The sequence below is a fragment of the Mus pahari genome, chromosome 3 (assembly GCF_900095145.1).
Source record: "Mus pahari chromosome 3, PAHARI_EIJ_v1.1, whole genome shotgun sequence".
In the NCBI taxonomy this organism is placed as follows: domain Eukaryota; kingdom Metazoa; phylum Chordata; class Mammalia; order Rodentia; family Muridae; genus Mus; species Mus pahari.
Window position 1 is genome coordinate 128,046,225 of NC_034592.1, and position 24,163 is coordinate 128,070,387.

The window sequence follows — 24,163 nt, forward strand, 5'->3', positions numbered from 1 at the left end:
TTCCACCTCACACCAGTCAGAATGGCTAGGATCAAAAATTCAGGTGACAGCAGATGCTGAAGAAGATGTGGAGAAAGAGAAACACTCCTCCATTGCTGGTGGGATTGCAAGCTTGTACAACTACTCTGGAAGTCAGTCTGGTGGTTCCTCAGAAAATTGGACATCTATTTCTTTTGATGTTATTAGGTTTCACACCATAAAGAGTCTCTCAAAAGAGGCCCTCAACACTTGGGAACTTGGTCCACTGATTGTCAGTGCCCAGTGTATTTCTCCTGGAGTGAGAGCCACTAAGGCAACCATAAACCCTGTAAATTATTTTGCATAGGTTTAACATCACAACAGCTTTAGGTATTACACTGACAATGTTTATTAGGGGTATGTAGAATTATACTGTCCAAAGTGGAAGCCATTAGCTGCTCATAGCCATTCAAATTTAAAAGAATGAAAACCACATGAAATTAAAAGTCAAGTTCTTTGCATATTCAAGTTTCACTTCCATATATGATCAGTGGCTACCGTACTAGACAGCACAGTGTAGGCAATGTCAGAATAACAAAATGTCCCACAGTACAATTGAATCACACACATTATCTTGGGTTTTCCAGTGGTGGGTAAAAATGGCCCTACCTAGAAATGAGTATCTGCAGAGTATCTACAGAAGAAGCATCCAGAGTGGGTTATACAGGTGCCACCCTGTCTCTAGGGACTGGAGCTATGTACTCTTAGGCATAAACACCCAGTACCTAGACATATCCCATGTCCCCATGACTCAGAAGGAAGGTAGGGAGTTGAAGATCAAGTTTCATTTTCCACAAATGCCTCTTTTGGTGAACTAACCTGACAATTCCTTCTCACGTAGATGGCCACAGCATAATCCAGAAATCATTTTTGATCTCACCTGCTGTTGCTTTTATTCAAGAAATGCTTTTGCCTAGATGCCTCTAAGCTTTGATTTTGATGAACTTTTGCTTGGCCCTTGCCTTCCCTTGCATCATATTCTCTCTGATGTTTCTATTGCTCTCTCTCTTCTTTTCTATTGCTCTCTCTCTTCTTTGTTTGATTAAGCCTTGGTCTTAGAAGTCATTTTTACATGATCATTCAATCACTACTTTGTACAAAAGGACCTCTAAGCCCAGTTTCCTAGAACCCAAGCCTAGAGCAGTCCATTAGCTTCCCACCTATCTGAGGAGGTTCATATATGCTTGTTAAGTAAAAAATAAAGTGGTATGTGTTAGCTAGATAACAAACAGCCCCTAAATCTCAGTTATACACAACAAAAGCATTTATTCCTCATCTACAACTCATTTTGGTGCTAGTTGGAAGTCGAAGCAGCTACTCAGGGGGGAAGATCTCAATGACAGCAGAGATAAAGAAAAAAAAAATCCAAGTGAAACATGCCAAGTTGCTTAATGCTTAATGCTAGATTCAGAGCTGGCAAGCATCACATCTGCTTGCAGCAAAGTAGCCATAACGCCCAGACCAAAGCCAAGGCATAAGAAGGGGCATTCTGTATCACATAAGAAGAATTAGTTACCTAGACTGTGATGTAAATCCCTGGTCGAGTGGGAATCACATCCCATAATTCAGTCCACTGCATTGTGCTACACAAATTATGCAGTTGTTAGGGAAGGAAAGTGAGCAGATGATCAATTATAGCTCCCACTGGCAGACTTCAAACTCAGTGAATGAGCTCTGAAGTATCATGTATCTGTTGCTATGTAACAAACTGCGCCAAGATTCCATGACATCAAAGAACCACCATATCACTTTGCTTATAATTTCATGGATGAGAGATCTGAGCTCAACTCAGGGTATGATATGTCTGATCTAAGATGTTGCTGTCTGGGTTTAATGAAATATCTTGATGCCTCACTTTCTCCAACCAGCTAACCCAAGCTGGTTCACATGGTGGTTCACATGGCCATCTCTAGAATAAAATTAGACACATAAGGCTTCCTAAAACAAAGACTTTAGAATTGGTACCCACTAGTTTGTTGCATCCTATTTCTGTCTCAAAGCAAGGTATATCAGATTCAAGAGATGCATAAAAAATAGAATCTTTTTCTAGAGCAGTGGTTCTCAACCTTCCTAATGCTGAGACCCTTTAATACAGTATCTCATCCTGTAGTGACCCCCAACAATAAGATTAATTTTGTTCCTACTTTATAATTTTGCTACTGTTGTAAATTATAATGTAAATGTCTAATATGCAGGATATGTGATATGTGACCCTCACTGGTGAAGAACCACTGTTTTAGATGATACAAGCTTGAAAGAATTTTGTATTATTTCAGCAATCTACTAGACAGAGTCAGGACATATGTTTCAGGATTGTAAATAAAATTATGGTGTTTGTTCCCCATCTGGAATTTTCAGAGAAGAAATATTCATCAATGACTCCCTTTGCAGTGAGATGTCATTATATACCCTGTGACTTGATGAGACAATATTAAAAGTACACTCATGTCGTATTTTACCTTCATCCAGTTATTACCAATCCCACATAACACCATCAGTTCAGTGGGAAAACTCACAGGATCTGAATTTACTAAGAAAGTCCCCATTTACATCCATCTTAGGTCAGTGCCACCTGTCAACCCTTTGTGAAGGGTTAAGGTTCCAGCTGTCAGTAACAGCTGCAACAATAACACTAGGTCTCTATAATGTCCTTTATGGGAGCCAACGTGAACACAAACAATACACTATGTCATTTATCCCCTAAGGAATGTATTTATTCAGGAACAGCTGGCCACAAGTGAATGCAAGTGTGTGTGACTTCCCAAAATACGCATCTTCTCTATGCACTCTCAATTTGCCACCACATCTGACCAAGATTTTCAATGTGCCACACTCTCTCACTGCATTTGAAATCTGTTCTAAATTTCATTTTTTCTATTAATCTGTAAGAGTCTCATATATATATATATATATATATATATATATATATATATATAATGTAATATATAATGTAAAATTTATATATTTTTTATAGCTGACCATAACTTCACAGGATACCTTTGAATTTATTTTAGTAATTATCATACTTCAGTATTATTTGGATTTTTAAACTGTTGATTTTCAGATAGTGATAATCACCAAGGCCAATTCACATGTGTCAACACTAAGAAAAAAAAACTGCATGCCAGACTCCATAGCAAGGACTTGAACTCGGTGTGGTCATGTCAGTCCTGAAGGAGGTAAATTGTTCTGTTTCAGTTAAGAAGTATCCATTTTTATTCTGTTTTCATAGTAAGGAACCCCCAGATTGGACAATGACTTGGATAAATTCAAGTTCATCTTTACAGTACCTGCAATTCGTTTCAATAGCAACTGGATATTTCTTAGTCCCATCCTTTGGGGTCTAAGTGGGTCTTCTTGGGAACACATAAGCCTAAATATTGAGTCTCTCTCCTTAATCTTTATTTCTCAGTGCAAGCATGCTGCTTATACCAGAACTTAGAATGTTTATGTGAAATTACTCTGGTGGTCTTACTGTACCTCCTGAAGATTTTGTCCACCAAATGTCAGGAGAAAAATATAAATATTGTAGGCAGAAAATTAGTTTTCATAGTCTAGGTCCCCTAGTCCTGCTGAGAAAGCACTGAGTACTACAGATACTGTCAATATGCCCATTTGATCAGCCATCCCCTTTGCAGTATAAATGTGTGCCATTATATAGAGCCAGTTAAATATTTCCAAAAATCCCATAGACAGTCACGGAGGAGTTGTTGGACAAGAACAAGGTCCCTTCAACTTCTACTGAAAACTCTTCCATATGGTTTTATGAGCTGGTGTGAAGTACTTGACCTTACGGAGGCCTACATGTTAAGTCCATGAGATTCTAGCATAGCAAACGTCATTATTATCTGAAAATACAGTCAGTTGTATCCCAGAGTCATCTGAATGCAAGATACTTAGACAAGATCTGCCAAAACAAAAGGCACAGTTAGGGATCTGTGTTATCCACGGTTGTCCCTGCCTCCCGGACAGGCTCTCTTAAGTTCTTCTATGTCGTGTCATAATTATACCGGGAAACTTTCCCACTCACCATTTCTTCCCATTTTAGCAGTTGTATGTTTTGTTGTTGTGTTGTGTCTCCTGTATTTTCCTACTACCATCATACCTCCTACATTGAACAATTAGGATTTTATGAGAGAGAAAAGTCCTTCAATTCATTCCATCGTTCAATAGTCTTAAGATGGTTTGTAACCATTGTCTATTTAGGAACCCTGCCTACTTATTCCTTTTATGGCCATAAAAATACATTGGGTCTTTTGTTTATTTGTAGCACGGGGACACAGGAAAAGGTACGGATTGGAAAACTGGAAAATATTTTAGAAGGCAAGAGAAATAACAAAACAAATCCAAACAATTAGCATATTAGGCAAAGAATGGAAGAATGTGCCATGTCTGACCAGCATTACTTCATTGCCCTACTTTATTAGTTAGTGGATCTGAAAGCAACCACGGTGGCTTCCCTTGAGGAATGTTCACTAAGTAATTCGTGAACAAGATGGAAAATGGGAAACCCCCCATGCTCCTTCCTTCCGCGCTGAACTCTATAACAAGATATGGACCAGACCTCTTCTGAGAGAATCTCAAAAATCACTAGAAATGTAACCCTCTGTGGGCAGGAGGCCAAAGAGAAGCACAGTGGGGGAGGTAAGAAATTCTGCCACACTTAAGGCACCAAATTCCATCCTCCTGCCAGAACTGTGCTCAATTGGAGTGGAATGCTCAATCATGGCTTCTCCCCTAAGAGGGAAGAGAGGGAGGGACATCCTGAATTGGCTGTTAGGAGCTGCGTGGGGATTTTGGTTGTGTCTCGCCTGACACAGAACACTGAAGAAGAAAGATGACCACATGCTACAGTTGCTTGGGGACCTCTGAGAACAATGGCAAGCCCTTCCATCGTCCACAATGGCAGAGAGATTTTGTTATCACAACTGACACTAGAGGGAGCACTTGAGTAGAACCAGGCTGAGCTCGGCAACTGGCTGGGGAATAGACCCACAAGCAGAGAAGACACAAAAAACATAGAGAATCTCTCCTGGGGGTGATTGGTAAGCATGTTCCCTTTGGCGAAAACAGCCCACAGCCTGGAAACAAGTGGCTTTGTTTCAGTGTCCAAATCTCAACAAAACAAAAAGATTTTTAAAATGCAAAACATAACCCAGTCAAAGGAACAAAACTAATCTCTGAAATGGATCCTAGGCAAATGGCAGTCTCCAAATTAGCTATATTTGGGTATATATATATATATATATATATATATATATATATATATATATATGCATATTACAACAATTAATGAAGGCCATGAATTTGAAAGAGAGCAAGATGAGTTTGTGGAATGGCTTAGATGGGAGGAAAAGGAAGGGGGAAATAATGTAATTATATTATAATCACAAAAAATAAGAAAAGTAATTTTTTAAAAGAATTCAAAATGATCATTATCAAAGTACTGAGAATGCAGAAGTCAACAAAGGCAATAAAATGATATTAAATAGAAACTGTGTGTGTGTGTGTGTGTGCGCGTGCGTGCGTGTGTGTGTGTGTGTGTGTGTATGTGTGTGTGTTTTCTAGAGGGAATGAAGTAGGAAGTTATCCTAAGCAGAAGAGAGGTCATTTGAGATTATGGGAATGAGGGGCAAAAAGGAAAAAGAGACCTACTGACACCTGCCTGTAATCCTAGCTAATGGGGAGACTGGGGCAGGAGAATAGCAAGTTCAAGACTCATCTCTGCTACAGTCCAAGTTCAAGGCTCATGAAATTAGTGAGGTACTGTCTCAAAACTAAAAGCTTAAAAGCAGGGTTTGGGCTATAGCTCAGACGTGTGTTGTCTAACATGTGTAAGGTCCTAACTTCAATCCTAGTACCATACGAAAAGGAAAAGAATGGAGAAAATATAAGAAATGTCTAAGATATCAAATGCACCAATATCTGCATTATAGAAAAATCAAAGAGAGAATTTGAATAATGTCTAAATTGCTTTCAAATTTGAAGAAGCATGTATATAAATTTGGGGAGTTTTAATACTTAATGGTTACATATCTAATCAAATCAGGCTGAGAGGTAGCTCAGTAGTAGAGCACTTGGCTAGCATTGAAAGGTCCTGAGTTTGAATTGCAGCAATGAAAAATAAATTAACTGTGGATCCGGCCCGGTGATTCATGCATGGAAGACAAGCACTGTACAAACTCAACTACATACAAGCCACAAGTGTCTGTTAGACTATTATTTACTGTAATTTTCCTAGTAGTGTGGTTCAGATCAATAGCTCATAAGGGCTTGATCCCCAACTGTTGGCGCTATTGGAAGGTTTGTGACTCTTTAACTGGAGTCCTGCTCAAGGAAGTGAAGTCATCATATCCCTTGATGTACCTAAAAAGTGATGTTGAGACCGCAGTCCCTCTGCTCTCAGCTTATCAAGAAGTAAGCAGCTTCGCCCTACCATTCCCCCCAAACACACACACACCATGATGCATTGCTTTGTCAAAGGCCGGAAGAAATGAGGCTAGTGACCATAGACTGAACCCTCCAATCCTGTGAGCCAAAACCAAATCTCTCTTTTCAGCTGACTCTCCCCTGGTATTTTATGACTCTGACAGGAAGCTGAGCTGACACACAAAAAAAAGACTGGGTTCGCAGAGATCGTATACAGTGTGACATACTCTATGAAGATTGACAATTTTTGCACTGGAATTTAGGTTATTAAATTTGTAATTATCAAATGTTTCTTAACTCTGTGTTTTATATGAAAATGTGCCAAAAATCCAAATATGTTTAGAGTTCTGTAAAATAAAATAGAAATGAAGCGGATTATGAAATAAAAAACTTAAAGACTCTTTCAAGCAGTGGGCAAGGAGTGGCTCATCATATTCAGGGGCACTTCCGTGAGCCTGCTGGTGGCTTAGTTCTCACAGAACCTTGTAGATCAGAAAAGAGAGGGATAGGATATTCAAAGGGCTAAATATACTGCCAATCAGGAATGGTCGGCAACAAAACTCTCCTTCAAAAATGAAGAATATAATGACTTTCCCAGATAAAGCCAAGAGTTTGTTAGCATCAGACCTGCCAACGGATGCTAAGAGAGGCCGACCCTTCAGATTGAACTGAGTAAGCTAGACAGGACCAGGAAGGTCAGTAAAGATATGAAGCTGTACGTGCAGACATATATACCCATAACATTCTAATGTCAGTACATATTCTTTAATTCAAACAAATCACTTGAGAATATACTAGGATGAGACCGATTAGAAATTACTGATAAATTATAACAGAAGTTCCTGTATAACACAAGAGACTCTGTAAAGCCACTTGGTTCACAGCTCACACACATATAGCTTCCATGCTATATGTTAAAGTGATACAGCCGGGGCTGAAGGAGACAGTCAGGGGTTACATATCAGACAAAGCTGGAAAACAGGACAAAAGCAGCTTGTGATGTAGAATGTTCTTGTTCCATGATAACATGAGTATCAGCAAGATATGTGGTGAACAGGAGCCAGTAAAATATTCCTCATGTCCTACCATATTTGATTTCCATTATTTAAATGGCCAGAGAATTTGGTAGAAAATAAATGTCCAGAATCCTCAGGTTCTCTGCCACTTACAATGGCCAGGTGACCTAGGTTTTGAAAAAAGGCTCTGATGATGAAAATGAGTAACAAGTCAGGATCAAGGAGAGACCATTTGAGAAATTAAAAAAAAGCATAGATTCTAATTCTACATTTGAACCTGGACATTGGGAAAATATGTCCTCTCCGAATGCAGGGTGTCCTTTCCTGCAGGCAGATGACCGCCACCCATTTTCATTGGATTTGGTAATATATAAAACCCAATTTTCTTATTTAGCACAGTTGTCATAGCTCGAACACAAAGTTCACTATTCCAAAGGATTTTAAGTGTCAAGTTAGGCTCCATAGGTCAGCCAGAGAGACATTCTCCAAGGAAAACATATCTTCTGCATCCAGGACAGCAAGAATGGAGAGTTCTCCACTGAAGTGCTTTTGAACAGCATCGCAGAAGTTCATTCTGGCCCTCAAGCTTCCCTGAGCTCGAATGTGTGGAAGCAACATGCTCTCTACCCAGGAATGAAACCAATTATGTGAACAGCCCCATCATTATGTAGAACATAATTGGCATGACCCTGTCAGTATGTGTGTGGAATACAGATACCAGTGACTTTAAAAGTGGTGAGAGTGACGATTCAAAATGTTGTCTTTAACAAAGTCTCCTAGGGACGTAGCCCTCTCTCGCCTTCCCATGACCAGGAAGAGCAGAAGGAACAAAATGTGTTGAAAGCAGCATCCTGTGTGACTTGGTGTTGGTACCGTATGTGTAAAGGGAGATGATATAAATGTGGAGACTGATTTTTTAAAACTACTTATTGGTTCTTTGTGAATTTCACATCATGTGCCCCAATCCCACTCATTTCCCCCTCCCCTCATACCCACTTTCCACCCTTGCAACCTCACTCCCAACAGAGAAAATATACTGTGTAGGATATATATACTGTGGGGCATCTACATATATTTTGACAACATGTCTTTGCTTACAATTGTTCATTGCAATGACTCCTTGGTCTGGCCTCTATCAATACTAGAACCTCACTGGGACTCCTTTTGGACGTCCTGTTGTTGCCCTGTATCTCGGAGATCCTGTAGCTTTGCATCTGTAGGACAAGACCCTTCATGCACTCCAGCAGTTCATCAATGGGATAGATGTTAGAGTAGGCCAAATCAAAGCTCTGTATCTGGACCTGAGAGGTATCTGATCGAGTCAGCCTGATGGCTCTCCCACTCTCATGCCTTCAGGGCCAGTTCACCAGCATCCCTGCTCCCAAGGCCAGCTCTACCCTGCTGCCTAGGCAAGGTGCATAGCCCACATTCCCAAGAGTTGCAGCCAGTGAGGGACATGAGCAGTTCTCCCACTCTCATGACCTTGGGGCCAGCTCTTCTGCCTGCCATAGATGGCAAGGGATGGGGGAGGGGAGGGGAGGGGAGGAAAGGAGGGTGTCTCTCCCTCATCTGTGCCACTGCCCAGCAGACTAGAGGAGGCCCAGCTCTCCCATACCCATGCCCCTCAGAACTGGCTCACCCACAATCCCCCACATCTAGTGCCAGCTCTACTATGTTTCCTAGGCAAAGTGCAGGGCCTGCTCCCTTGAGTTCTGCAGCTGGGGAGGGGCAGGGCCAGCCCTCCTGCTCTTATGGCCTCAGGGCCAGCTCCCTTGCCTGCTGTATGTGGCTAGAGATAAAGGAATATCATCTCTCCCTAGCCCATGTCCGTGCCACAGAGTCAGTTCTGTTGTGCTGCCCTGGTGAGGTACAGGGCCCACTCTCCCAAGTGCTGCAGCTGGTGAAGGGCGGTGGGGCCAGCTTCCCTGCTCTCATGCCTGCCACAGATGGTAAGGGGCGAGGAGGAAGGAGGGTATCTCTCCCTCATCCAGATCACCAAGTGATAGACAAGTGGTAGGGCTAGCTCTTCTACACTTTTGTCCTCGAGGCCAACTCCCCCACAACTCCCCCAATGTGCAGGGTCCACTCTCACAAGTACTGTAGCTGGCTAAGGTTGGTGTCAGCTCTCCAGCTTTCCTGCCCTCTAGGGACAGCTCTCCCATGATTCCTGGTTGAGCGGTAGGGCCAGTTCTGTCCAGACCTCAGACATTAACATGGATGGCAGCCCAGACTAGGGACGTCCACCTGGCCTTTTGTGGTAACAGACCCCCTGCTGCTGAAGGGCCACTGGACCCAGACATGACCCCAGTGGCAGCCCAGGCCAGGACCCCACCATGGTCCCATGTGGCATCACTGGCTACTCACATCAGGCTGCTCCTTGTTGCCCTCAAGTCTCCAGTTATGCCTCTCTTCATTGTACCTACATCCTCCTATTTCTCTTTCTTGTCCATCTCTCCACCACATACTTGCTCCTATTAGTGGTACTTGGGCTCTCTGAGTGTCTGGAGTTGTCGCAGGAGTGGCCTCAGGTGTGCTATGCCCTGCTAGTGTATTAGGGCACTGGGAAGGGGTCATCTTGAACATAGTCTCCCACCCACCCCCAGGCCTGTGTGGTACCTGACTGGTGGTCATCTCAGGCTAGCTCCCTGTCCAGGTACTGGCCTGCTGGGCATCTCAGGCTCACTCCTTGCATAGCCTGCCCATGTGGCCCCATGCAAGAGTTGTCTGTCTCTGGCTCACTGCTGCTTGGGATTCTTCTATTATCTAGCCTGCTCCTGGTCCTGGGAACCATTGGGGCGTGCACCATGCCAGAGTGGTGGTCATCTCAGGCTCCTTTTTTTAGGGACTGTTAGGCTACTAGTCATTCAGCTGTCCATAGGTCAGAACACTGAGTGTAGACATAGCCTCTCTCCTCTCTGCCGCCTCCTGATGTGCAAATGACAGAGTAACTACACCTGCAATACCTCTAGAGACAGTGAAACGACTTTTTTTTCCATTTTTGCAAATGTCTCTCAGTCTCCTGTAACTACTAAGCTGCTCTGCAGACAGAGCAGGGACTTCCTGGCCACACTTTGGTCTCACAGTTCAACATTATAGTATTGTTTAATAGCAAGCAGGAGCGCCACACTTTGGTAAATCTGAGGCACGGATGCTGAGATGCCACAGAAGAACATGACCCTAATCCAGGCTAAAGCTTCCCTGAAGGCTAGTGAGGGAAAGTACGAATGTTACTGCTTGGGTTTTGTGCATGGAGGAATGTGGGGGTCATCATGCTGAATGAAATATGCCAGATGTGAAAGGACAAATACTGTATGTTTCTACTTACACGGGGTGAGTGGGCAGTCAGGGTAAGAGACAGAGAGTAATGATGACTGTCAGGACATTGGACTAGCAGGGAATGGGGAGTTCTAGTTAAGCAAGCAGATGAGAATGATGGTAGCAATAGTTACTGCCAGCAGACATTTTTATAAGAAAAAGCCACCCACGAAAGCACACGCCGAACAGATGTAATATATTTGGTGACTTTGATGTTAACTGCAGCACAATTCATAAAAGCTAAGTTACAGAATCGACCTAGGTGCTCATCAATAGAGGAACGGATAAAGAAACCGTGATGTGTACACAATGGAATTCTTGTCTGCCATAAGGAAGAATGGAGTGATGTCCCTGGCAGGAAAGTGGACGAAGCTGACAATAATCACATCAAGTAAATTAAATTAGTCTCAGAAAGACAAATGTGTGTCTTCATGTGTCTACTATGTTTTCATTTGTGATTCCTAGATAATTTTTATAGAGATCTATGAAAACAGATATGTATATATGACATGAAAGTAGAAATGAAGCTGACTAGGAGAACAGGAGAGGGAGGGGCATGAAAGGGGTGTGGCCAGTAAGAAAACATGCTCAAGAATGTAAGATATATATGCATGAAAAAGTTTAAATTTAAAAGGAAAATATGTGTATACTATGTGTATATAAATATACATCAGTATTTGGTTGCTACAACAATTGAAATGGTTACAATGGTAAATCATATATTCTAATTTTTTAAAGATCTGTTTTGTTTTAAATTATGTATAAGTGTGTGGGTCTGTGTGTGGGTTTGTGCATGTGACTGCAGGTACCCACGGATGCCAGGGGCATCAGGTTCCTTGGAGCTGGAGTTACAGGTGTTTGTGAGCAGCCGGCATGAGTCTGGGAACTAAGTTCAGGTCCTTCGCAAGAGTATTATGAGCTCTTAACTGCTGAGCCATCTTGCCAACCTTTACCCTAATATTTCCTTAAGGTTTTGAAAACGTCAGCTCCAGACTTTGGCAGATGTGGCTTTGAGACTCGGAGTAGCATGGCCTAAACTGCCAGTCCCTCTTTGGAAAAATGAGATCTCCACCGGTGCTGTGGGAACAAGTAGGGCAGGCAGTGGACCCTGTACACAGCACAGGACACACACGGCAGCATCTGATCCTGGTATGATGTCCTCAGCAGGACAGCTGTGGGACTTTCCTGTTGCCTCTGCCACACATTACCAAAAGTTTAATCGCTTCAAACAACCCAAGTCGTCGTTCTCACAGTTCTAGGAGTTACAAGTCAAACAAGATGTTGGAAAGGCTGAGTTCCTTCTGGAAGCATCTAAGGGATACTGCCTTTATCAGCTCCCAGGGGCTACCTAGGTCCCTTGAACATGGGCCCTTCCTGTGTCACCTGAGCCTCTTGCCACCATCACACCTCCTGCCACTCCCTCTGACCCTCTCATCCTTAAGGACCCTTGTGGCTATTTAGGGACTTCTATGAAGTGCTTCTCATCACGAAACAAACATAGCCTCAGCTTCTGGGGTGAGGAGCTTAGCTGATGCAGAAGACACCTCTCTGCTTAGGAGACATCAGACAGACCCTGCTTGTCACCACTGAGCTCCATGGCAGGGATCAGGGGCAGTCATGTTAGGTCAGGCATCCTTGCTAATAGGTCTAGTATGGTGAAACCATCTTAGACAATCCTTCACAAAACCTACATTGTTATCTGCATCTTCTTGGATTCTGCTTACTAACTGAGCCTTGCAGACTGCCTGCCCTGCACAGGATTATTTTCCCAATCAGGTGTAATTGTATATTAAGTAGGGACATGTTTTCAATTTAATTGGGTGGGGTGGGAAAGGAATTTTTATCTATTTAGAACAGTGGTTCTCCAACAATATGAACTAACCAGTACCCGCCAGAGTTGTGTCTCTAGTTGCGTATGTAACAGAGGATGGCCTAGTCGGACATCAATGGGAAGAGAGGCCCTTGGTCTTGCTAAGATCATATGCCCCAGTACAGGGGAATGCCAGGGCCAGGAACCGGGAGTGGGTAGGTTGGGGAGCAGGGTGGGAGGAGGGTATAGGCGGCTTTGGGGATAGCATTTGAAATGTAAATGAAGAAAATATCTAATAAAATTTTTTTTAAAAAATCTAAAACAGTTAGGCACCCTTAAGACCTTTTCCCCTTCAGCTTTGTCTACATTATAATTCTTTCTAATATTTTTGTAAATATATTGGATGTTATTAGATACTCATAATTATTGCAAATCCTAATAATAAAGTATATACTTACCTTAAGAAAGAAAGAACAGTGGTTCTCAACCTTCCTAAGACTGCTACCCTTTAGTAAAGTACCTTATGGTGTGGTGACCCCCCCAACCATAAGATTATTTTCATTGCTACTTTATAACTATAAACTCACTACTGTTGTGAATTGTAATATAAACATCTGTGCTTTCCAATGGTCTTAGGTGACCCCTGTGAAAGGGGTCACAGGTTGAGAACCTCTGGTTTAGAGCGTTGGCTTCTCAGTCATTCAGCTGGCTCTGGTTGACCACACAATTCCAGCTCGTTACTGTAATTTTCCATTGCCCCCATCTGTAAAGTGGTGATTATAGTATATATTCACTGCACTGGCAAGCTAGGACCAAAGGTGTAAGGCTGAACCAGCTGAAAGGTTTGGTTTGGTTTGGTTTGGTTTGGTTTGGTTTGGTTTGGGGGGGGGGTTCCCCTCACAGTTAGAAAGCTGAGTCATGGTGTTTGAGGGGGTCGTTTCTTCTGAGGTCTTTCTCCTAGATATAGCAATAGCCACCATATCTAAGCATCTTCACCAAGTCTCCTTTTGGACATCTTTGCATACTAAGCTTCATTGTTTCCAAAGGTGCCAGTCAGTTGGGGTCTGTCCTAATGACCACATCTCATCCCATTCCATATTTCAAGACTCTGTCTCCAAAGACAGTTAACCCGTTAGGTAAGACCACACTCTTCTGGGTTTTGAGGAGATAGAATTTAGCTGAACGGCAAGTACACATCTCAGAAGAGCTGCATGCAAATTCAATTAGGTAAAGCATGCAGGGAAACAACTTTAGAAAGTGCCTGCCATTCAAACTCATTAAATAATGATGATGATGATGTTGATGCTCTTGTTTTAAAGGAAGTCATCCAACACATTCTATATCTGCTATAAGAGTCAGTGTGTTTATAAAGGAGAGAAAAGGCTTCCAGTTCCTTCCACTTCCTTCTAAGCTGCCCCCTCAGCACTTGGGTTCCTGCTTCACCATTCCTAAAGGCTGAAGCTTATTATCAAGGCATTCTGGACTCAAGTTTTCCAGTTCAGCAATCTGGGCTTTGATTTTCATAGGACATTTTTGATAAGCTTAGCTTCTTCCCCTCAACTCCTGGAAGCCAGAATTCTATGTTTGTTGAAAAACCAAGAAAAAGGGGATTCATTTACACATTTCAGTTGCCCAGCTGGTACCAGAAATTCGGCCGGGGAGACTCCAGACCTCTAACAGGGAAACAGTATTTTTTAAAATTTGGATCTAAAGATCCTAATAGTGTCCATGAAAACATTTATTCTATCTTGAGCAGTCATGTGTCTCTGCATTTGCCAACTTTTGTTACAATCTTGTAACAATTCCTGGTTAAAGCTGGCAGCAGCGTTGTCTATGATTATAAACATAAATAGTTAAAAAGGCCATTTGGAAACCCTGACAGTTTCACTAAAAAATAGTGGTCACTTCACTCTCAGGGCCTAAGACCACCTCAGCCATGAGGTTTTGATGGGTTTTCCAATGCCAGGCTTTTCCTCTCAACAGTCAGGCATAAAAGAGGAAGGAGCTCAAGGGATCCTACCAATCCCTGCTGAACTGCCAGCTACTGAGGGGTCCTGTGGAAAGGGAGGTCACTGTCTGCAGTTGTGTATCCACGAAAGACCGCATCAGGGTCCAGGGGGTTCCAAACATATCAACATGAAGAGGATCCTGGCTTAACTCAATGAATCTAAAAGATCCAAACACAAAGAAGACATAAAAGAGGGGATAGATGGGGGAGGAGGGAGAGGCTGGAGGAGCTGCTGTAATCAGAATGCACTCCATTCAAGTATGAAATTGTCAACAAATTCGACGAAAGTTTCTAAAAAGATTTATTCCACAATGTTAATAGCCGTTTGCCCAAACTGCTGCCACTTAAGCTATCCCTCAGCCAGTAAATCAGCAAGCAAATGGAACACAGCTCCACAGTAAGAGGAAACAAATCTTTGTCACAGAGCTCAGCACAGATGAAGGTCAAGGTCACAGAGTGAACGAAGCAGACGGGGAAGTGTGAACACTGTATAGTCGCACTTGTGTGAAGTCCTTGGTGAGTGAGGCCACTCTGTGGGGCTAGAAATGAGAGCCATGGTTACATGGGGAGAGATGTTCTCTGTACCTCTATATATTGGGTATATAAACACATAGATATGCTACACTTTTTTATGACTCATTAAGTTACAGATTTTATGTGGACACATTTTGTAGCCTGGAAGCTGGACTTCAAAACTTCTGCTGAAAAGTCAATTAGTGAACGAAAGAGCATTCAACTAAAATAGAAGAAAATTAATCTCCCAGTGATCACAGGGTGAGGGATTAGAAAGGCTTTGACTTTTCACACACTGCGACACGTGTCCTATCTCCCAGACACAGCCCACATCTAACTCACAAACGCTATGAAACATCCCACTTTGAACAGCAGTCCTCTTCTTCTGAAGTACTTCACTGTTGCTTCTCACAAGGGACATTTACCACCCATATCTACAAGTTCTACAACAATGGCATGTCACAGAAGGGGTTAACCCACCATCACCCAAGAGGCAGGGAAGGCATTCTATATCCCACCATGACCAAAGAAGCAGGGAAGGCATTCTATATCCCACCATGACCAAAGAGGCAGGGAAGGCATTCTATATCGACCCGAAGATCTTAATGAGCTTCTAGAGGACAGAAAAAAGATGTGCCTCTGTTGACTAGGGGACCAGAAATTTCCATCCAGAGCTCTTACAGGAAAATGTTTAAGATGAGAGAGGGAAGATGAGATATAAGTTTTAGACACACTCATAGGGCATTAAGCATGAACTAAAAAGGGGTGTGATAATTGAGTCTGTTGTTAGAGAAGAAAGAATTGGGTTCATTAACTGGAGGATTGTTACTGGGTCCTGGGTATCTCTTGTTGTGTAAATGGCCACACAAATCTTAGTAGTATAAAATAGAGTGATTTACTTCGGCTTAATGAGTCTATGGTCCCAAACTCTAGACAGGGCATAGCCAGATAGTGATACCTGTTCCACAATGTCCAGCAACTCGATCAAAAATCTCAGCATATTAGGTGAATGACAACTGGACTGGAATGACCACAATGTCAGGACCCAGTGGCGCCTATCTGACATGCCTACAGGTGGGTGGCCTTTTCTTGTGTTTTAGACCATCCCACATCGTGGTGGCTCTGGATAGTCTAAGATCACTTTCGTGGCAGCTTAGGACTCTAAGGTTGCTGAGAAGAATGAGCAGTTGTTGTCTTCTCTCCTCCAAAGTGTAACATCTGACAAACTCTATTCGCCAAAAATTCACCTTTCCCCTAGGGTAGGTGAGCCAGTCAGGCCTTCCCCATAACAACAGACTGGTGGCTTTCCATAGACAGAACCACCAGAAAATCACCTCAGAGAAAATAAAGGTATTCCTAAGAAAGTGGTTGACTGAGTCTGAGGATCTCTGGACTTTTCCAATGCCCAAGGTCACAAAGCGCCTCTTGATTAGGAGAAAAAGATCACCGCCTCTCCTACTCTAGTTGTTTGGGCTCTGTGTCTGCCTAGAGCACTGACGGTGTACTCTTAGCATAAAGCTCATGGGTCTGAATTCTCTAGGAAGCCTCACAGAGCCAGAGTCAGCCTTACTATTGAAGGGACCTGGGCAGGTAGTCTGTACATGCCCAAAGCAAAGGTGGGCAAGCTTCCACTACTGTTCTCTGCATATTTATATGGATACAAATGTTTCCTGAGACTGGCAGACATTTGAGGATCCTTCCCCAAAGGGAGGACCAAAATGGATAAATAGAACAACTGTCCACAAAGAAACCGAAGATAATTCTGGTGATTGAAATCTTTTTTTAACATTTTAATTAGTGTCTTTGGAGAACTCCACAAAAGCCATAAAATAAGAATCGGATGTTATTTTTAATTTTTACAGAGACCATGGAGAGTTTAAATGAGACTTTTAAAATAAAAAAATTAGTGTTGACAATGCAAAAGTCAATTTAATTATATATAAGAGAATTTTAAAAGTAGAAAATGGGGACTAAGAACATAACTATTGGTAGACCTTTTGCTTGGTATACATGAAGCCCTGGGTTCATTCCTAAAACTGGACATGGTGATGCATGCCCGAAATCCTAGCACACGGGTAACAGAGATACCTCAGAAGTTCCAAATTATCCTCAGCAACCTAGCCAGTGAGAGGCCAGTCTATACTGCATGAGACACTGTCTTAATAAATAAGTAGAAGGTAAGAGGAAAACAGAAAGATGGTGATCTAAACATTCTTGTCCTCACTACTGTGGAATCAAGAGATGTTCCAGAAAGTACTGTGGGGACAGTGTGGTCAAACAAGGGAGGAATGAAGGAATGTGACTACAGTTCCTCTGAATTGTGTGACCGTCATCCCTGTTGTCTCTCTGTCTGTACTCTGAAGTCTGGAATTTGCTGTGCTTCTGGGCTATGTTACAGTTTGTTCCATATCCTGCCACCGGCCACTCTGTAGGAAATGTAGATAAATGTGATCTTTCAGAGTGGTGCAGTGGAAGGTCACATGAGTACCCTGAGGATGTGTTTGTTCAGGATAGAAGCCCTTGCCGGGGTGGTGGCTACTGACATGAGAAAAGATGCAATCACCATAACGAACAGTGATAGAAGCCAGGAGTACTCAGACAGTTGCCACAGGGAAGTCAACACTCCTGGTGATTGTTTTGGTAACCAACGAATCATGTACAATACATATATGAGATGTCATTGATCAAACATCTTCTGAGGGAGGGTTCAGTGTGGAAAGGTAAAAGATCACTTTCTGAACAGTCATTATACTGACCATCGGACTCACTTTGATAGTGTAACCTGCTAGGGTACAGACTACCATTTTGGAACAGTCATCCCTGATCTTGATGGAAGATGGCACAGGCCATGGTCCAGAGCATGTGTGCATTCACAAGAAGTGTGTCTATATACCAATTTGAACAAGTGATTGTTCACAAAGAGACCTACCCTATGAACTTTCATAGCGCCAGCAACCCGCCTAACTCCTGAAGGAATCTAGATCTGTATGTAGTCTGTACATATGCAAGGCCAAGACAGAGAAGTCCCCACTTTACTCTTCTTAGTACATGCATATGTATATGTATATATGTGTGGGTGTATATTTAAACACCACTGCCATTGTAACTGTTGGTGATGTCTACTACACTGCCAAGTAGGTGGTACAGGAGGGAGTTACCATCTCCTGTGAAGAAAAAAAGGAAAAGAAGCTACAATATAACAATAAAAGATTGTGAGAGAGGAGTTGAGAGAGAGAGACTTATAGAAGACTAATGGAATGTGAAATAGAAGCAGAACCATCAAATATATAGAAGCCTTAGTAACCATCACAGCTAAATATTACATGTATGAGAGGGTGTGTGGTTCTGCCTGCAGAAACACTGTGGATCCGAACTGGAGAGCGGGAACTCCTGAAAAAGAACAGGGCTGCAAAAAGAAACATGGAGGCCTTGGCAAAGACTTCTGATCAAGGCTTGAATCTTTATTGTTCGGACTGGCTTAAGTACAAGGAAGGGTTAGGAAGGGTTCCCAGCATGCCCCTGAGTCCTTTGAAGTTGCCACGGCGGTTCTCGCGATGATGGGCAGTCCTCGTGGTGGCGGGCAGTTCTCGCGATGGCGGGCAGTTCTCGTGATGGCGGGCAGTTCTTGCGATGACGGGCAGTCCGGGCAATGGTGGGCGGTCCGGGCAATGGTGGGCGGTCCGGGCGAACTGGGTAGCACTCTGGTATTCCTGCTGGAGGGGGAGTGGTTAGTGGGGGTGGGAGACACCAACAAGAGGGAATGGGGGTTGGGGCTGGAGAGATGGCTCAGCAGTTAAGAGCACTGACTGCTCTTCCGAAGGTCCTGAGTTCTAATCCCAGCAACCACATGGTGGCTCACAGCCATCCATAACGAGATCTGACGCCCTCTTCTGGAGTGTCTGAATACAGCTACAGTGTACTTACATATAACAACAAATAAATCTTTTTTAAAAAGAGAGAGAAAGAGAGAGAATGGGGAGTAATATAACTTGCCCAAGTCTTTATTTCTCATGGTACAACTCAACGGATCTCTGAAGGGGCTAAATCAGGAGACTTTAAGAGCTTTTGATTTGACATTATATGAACTAGAACTAAAAGATCTCAAAATGAAAATAATTACAAGTGTATATATAGTTCTGGGCCACTGGAGAGGTTAATTAAGAACTGGGTGTGTTCACTATAGAACCCCAAATACCATTTAGTTTTAAATGTGCCAATTTAATTTTTAATATAAGAATTAAATCCTCAAAATGACCCTTAGGAAATAAATTTTAAATGTCCAAGGAAGGAAGATGGAAGAATCAGAGAGAATGGATATGGCTATATGGTTATATACGGTTATGTCTATATGCTTGCTTAGATGTGGCATGCTGGGAAGTATTCTGAAGTTATTAGATGTCATTGCACTTGATCCTCAGTAGAGCCTGTGACGGGGAGCCTATTAATGTCATTATTCCCCTTTTGCAGATGAGGAAAACGGGATACCAAGACATTAAATGGTAGCTTTCCCAAGGCCAGACAACTCATACATGTTACCTGTGACATTTACTTTGTGCTGCAGATTCTGGCCCTGGGCCCCTGCGTTTCCCTGAGACGGCCAACAGTCCTGCTGACACTGTGTGTCATTGCCTTGTCTTCTTAAATGAGAAAACCAGATAAAAAGAAAGGAGCAAGGGATTTAGGGTTAGTTTGGTGACATCTTAAGTAACTGATGCTGAGTAGTTACCCACGGTGAGCAAGATGTGGTGGGGCAAGAAGACTATCGATTGCTCTTGTTAGACTTGGTTATGTATGTGCATAACTCCAGGACTAGAGGATTAGTGTGTCTGGGAGGCAAGGGGCATGTGCACGTGAGAGCAGGTGTCTGAGAGACCTGAACTGTGATCCTCTGCGAGAGCAGTGCATGCTTTTAGAAACTGAGTCTTCTCTCCAGCCACTTGAGGGTTTTGTTTTTCTAATCAGAATTGCACATAGTTTTGAAATCAGAATTTATTTTTGAAATTAGTATTGTATAAAACCTACATATCCTCCCCCCTTGCGCCTTTCTGCCTGCAGCAACGGGAGAACTACCCCTGAGGTCGTGAGAACTGGAGAGCTAGCCCTGCCTCTCACAGGCTGCAGTGACCTGATTGACTTGATTTGCTTTGGTTTGGTTCCTAAGACAGTCTCTCTGCATAGCCCTGGCCTTTCCTGGCACTCGCTATGTACACAAGGCTGGCCTCAGATTCACAGAGATCCACCTGCCTCTGTTCATTTTGTCTCTAGGATTAGAGATAATTTATATAGACTTAAAGGAGCTTTTTAAATTTTTGTTGTTGTTGTTGTTTTTCTGAAGGCTAATGAATTTCGTTGTTCTAGCTTTATTCTTCTATCTTGTTTGAAACTTCTCTTGTGACCAAGGTCCTTCTGAGGCTCAACTAAAAGGCCTTCCTCAGCCTGTCTCAGAAGACTTCAGTGGACATAGAAGTTGCTGTCATCTAACAGATACAAATGATTTCTACGATGTATCTAAATGTGTACTTACCTACAAGGGACGGACCATGTGGCTTGCAGGTATACACACATGGTTCAGCATGAACTTCAGGTGGCAGCCTACTTACCCTTAGATGACAATGTTAAAATAAAAAATCAAGGGGGAAGAAACATAACAATGATTGGCATATGAGAAACAGGGATTTTTTTAAGGATTTATTTATTTTTGTTTTGTGTATGTTTTGCCTACATGCATGCCTTTGTGTCACATGTGTGCAGTACCTATAGAGGCCACCAGAAGAGGGTATTGGATACCCTGGAATCGGAGTTACAGACAGCTGTGGCTGAACCATGTGAGTGCTCAGAATGGAACCCAGGTCTTCTGGAAGACTAGTCAGTTCTCTTAACTGCTGAGCCATTGCTACAGCCCCTAAGAATCGATATTTAATGCTAACCATTACAGTATAGGGAAGAGTATGATCTCTTTGGAAACAGCCTAATATTACCAGATCACCAAAGGCCTCACATCATTCAGAGAGGTCATATTTTCTGGAAATGAGATAGGGAACTGTGAGACGGTAAACCAGGCCAGGAAACTTGAAAAGGAGAACAGGTCTGAGTCCCTGGAAACTCGGTGAGGACACACCTGAGATGGCAGGCACCTCCTCGCTCCCTGCCAGATTCCTGGCCTGGAACAAGTGCCACACTTCCCCAGTAAGCAAACATGACCTGTGGTTATGTAGCCCAGAACAGTTCTCCACACTAATGAGGTACCTAGAGGCCCTGACGGTTTAGCCAGTAAGCTCCACTTCCCAGACATTCATCCCTGCAAAAGGTATTTAATCTCTGGTCCACCCTGAGAGGTTAGTATGCATCCATTTTCCACAATGAACAGTCAATAAACAGTTTTGAGCCATGGACTGTCTGTCTCTTTCATCAAGAACTGCAGTGGGGAGCGAGAGGAAGGCCTTCGTCTGCAGAGCTGCTGTCTAAATCTCTGTAGAAGGCCCATCTGTGCTTCCAGACAACCACAGCTACCTTCATGGATGAGCTAAGCCAGAGACCTCCCCCCTGCACCTCCCCACTTCCCCTTTGCCCCAGACTGGACACAGTCCTCAGCCTTTGCACCCCCTCCACTCCCAACTCCTCATCACAGGCCTATGGATCCTCAGTCCTTTGTTCCTGACTCCTCTGTGTGGCACCCCAGGGATGAAAGGGTGCCTGGGAGTGGAGAACCCCAACTTCAGCTTCCCCCACCTTAGATTGCATTTTCCCACCCCTACTACCACCACCCCCAGTGGTGTCTCTGCACTTCCCTAATTCCCAGCACCCAGCAGCAACTTGGGACAAGGGCAGTCAAACCCCTAGCATTTCGCCTCCCTAGCGGCTGACCCTGCCCAGCAGCCAGGTAGAACGTGGACCCAAGTGGAACTAGAATTAAGAACTGTTTGCAAACGTTCATTGCTCTTAATATAAGATGCAAGATTCCTTCCTTTCCACAACTTAGGAACATCTCATCTACTTTTCTGTGGGTTCTTACACATTGCTATGGATCTAGTACAGGTGAATAGTACCATTCCAGATGGAAAATTGAAGTGATCCAGAAAGAAACAATTTGTGTACCACTAGTCTCGTAGCAATGTAATGATAAATAGTGAGGAGGATCTTGCAGCCACCTGCTTTGAAGAATGATAAGGGGGGTGGGGAACACTGCCTTTGGATCGCATCCTTTTTTCTCTTGGCACAATGTAACTATAACAGCAGCCACTGGATAGTCCGCCTGCAGTTTGATGGCAGTTATAGTGCTGTGGAAAGCTGTGATGCTAGTTACTCTCTGCCTACACAGCCTTCACTCGTAAGCCGGAACATGGTCAGCCTTCACTCGTAAGCCGGAACATGGTCATCAGTTAGATAACCCGACGCCTCCGTGTGCTACTGTTTAAAAAGCGTCCCCCACTCTTTTGGGAGACACTTTTGGTTTGGGTTTTGGCTTGTTGTTGTTGTTTGTTGTTTTGGTCTTAGGTTTGGGTTTTATTGGGGGTATTTTGTAGATGATTTATTTATTGGTTGTATTAGTCACCCAGTTCCCTCAACTTTCTGCCTAATTATTTAATACAGACCAAGCCTGGATGTTACTGACACACTGCTGTGTTCTGAATTCTCAGTTGGTTTAATGTGAGGGGATGATGTCTTCCAAGCACACATTATAAAATGTCCTTGGGTTCACTTCTCCCTGGCTGCTGGACTGTATCACCTGTCTCCCCACCCTGAGTCACAAAATTTACTTAAAATAGATTGGCTGCAATTCAGCTGGAGCCAGATGAGCCACAGACGTAGCAACTGGTATTGTTTGGTATAAAAATATCACCCTACACCTCTGAGGAACACAGCCTGAGTCCTCACCCCAGGGAGGATGGATCGATAGATGCCTCCCTCCCACCTGGAGCTCCCACCAAATATCCAGACAAGTTTGGGCTGAGCACTGGGATCAGCCGCATTTATTCCTTAAACACAGACTCCATTCGAAGTCAGATGACCATTGAATATGGCAACAAGCCCATCCTTTTGCAAACACTATGGTAAATATACACAAATCCCACTTGTGGTGCACTTTAAATGATGAAATCAGAGAACCTTGGGTTTTTCCAGATGTGCAGTGGAAACTTCCAGATCCAAATTCAAATCCATACCCAAGCTTGCATTCTGAAAACAATAGCTGTTGCCCTTTTCTTCTCTGCCTCATTTGTCCCAGGCTATTATTTTCCAGAGCAAGTAGAGGTAAGAGAACCTTCAGTCCCCCATGACTCCTTTATTCACCCTCTGTACCAGAGAAAGTCCCCTCCTCTAATCTGATAATGTATTAGACAGTGACTGCTAATGTGAGAGCGTGTATCACTTGAGGGAAGGCCCTATTTCTAGGAGCCGAAACTCGCATCCTGTGTGTGGTCTAGCCAGCTGATTCCTGAAGCCCCATCATATAGATGAATGTTCCATCTTACTCTACTTCAAATGCATACGAGCTCCACGCCATCTTGGAGACCAAGCCCTCTCATGGCCTGTTACAGATCAGAGTCACAAAACGATCCCTCAAATTTGAGACTGTCCTATTATGTTATGTAAATGAGATTATATTAGGTAAGTGGGAATACATTTGCCCTGTAAAATATATCTGGTGCTAACTTGAAGGGTGTCCGTTTTAAAATAAGTTCTAGTCTGGATTTTCTTTTCTGTTCTCTTTTCAGTGAAGGGGGCTTATGAAGGAGCAGTAATTTTCTTACTTGGTTCTTGCTATACACAGTAAAGAGGGTTGCCTCCCAAACAGGACTGGCACTTATCATAGGTGAAGTTTAAAAAACGAAAACAAAAAAAAAAAACAAACCCTATGCAAGCAGAACCTCTCATCTGTAGTGGCTCTGTGTTTTTCATTTCCATCTGTAGCTCAGACTCAGGAGCCCACTGTCCTCTAGCAGACACTGTAAGTGCATATACATTGCCTGACCAAGCCTGTAAGATGCAGCTTCTGGTGACGCTGTAGTAGCCTGAGGGATGACTGCTAACAACAGCCCAAAACAATGGATTTTC

At 43.1% G+C, this 24,163-nt stretch overlaps 1 protein-coding gene and 1 non-coding gene across 2 annotated transcripts in view; one reads left to right on the top strand and one right to left on the bottom strand.

Annotated features, from left to right (window-relative positions):
• The window catches only part of Slc24a3 (solute carrier family 24 member 3), a 469,023-nt gene that overhangs the window by 375,383 nt on the left and 69,477 nt on the right, over positions 1 to 24,163 (top strand). The gene's annotated exons all lie outside the window — the stretch shown is intronic.
• LOC115063728 lies at positions 10,308 to 10,439 on the bottom strand. Its single transcript, XR_003843608.1, has one exon. It is a non-coding gene; the product is annotated as a small nucleolar RNA SNORA17 (small nucleolar RNA).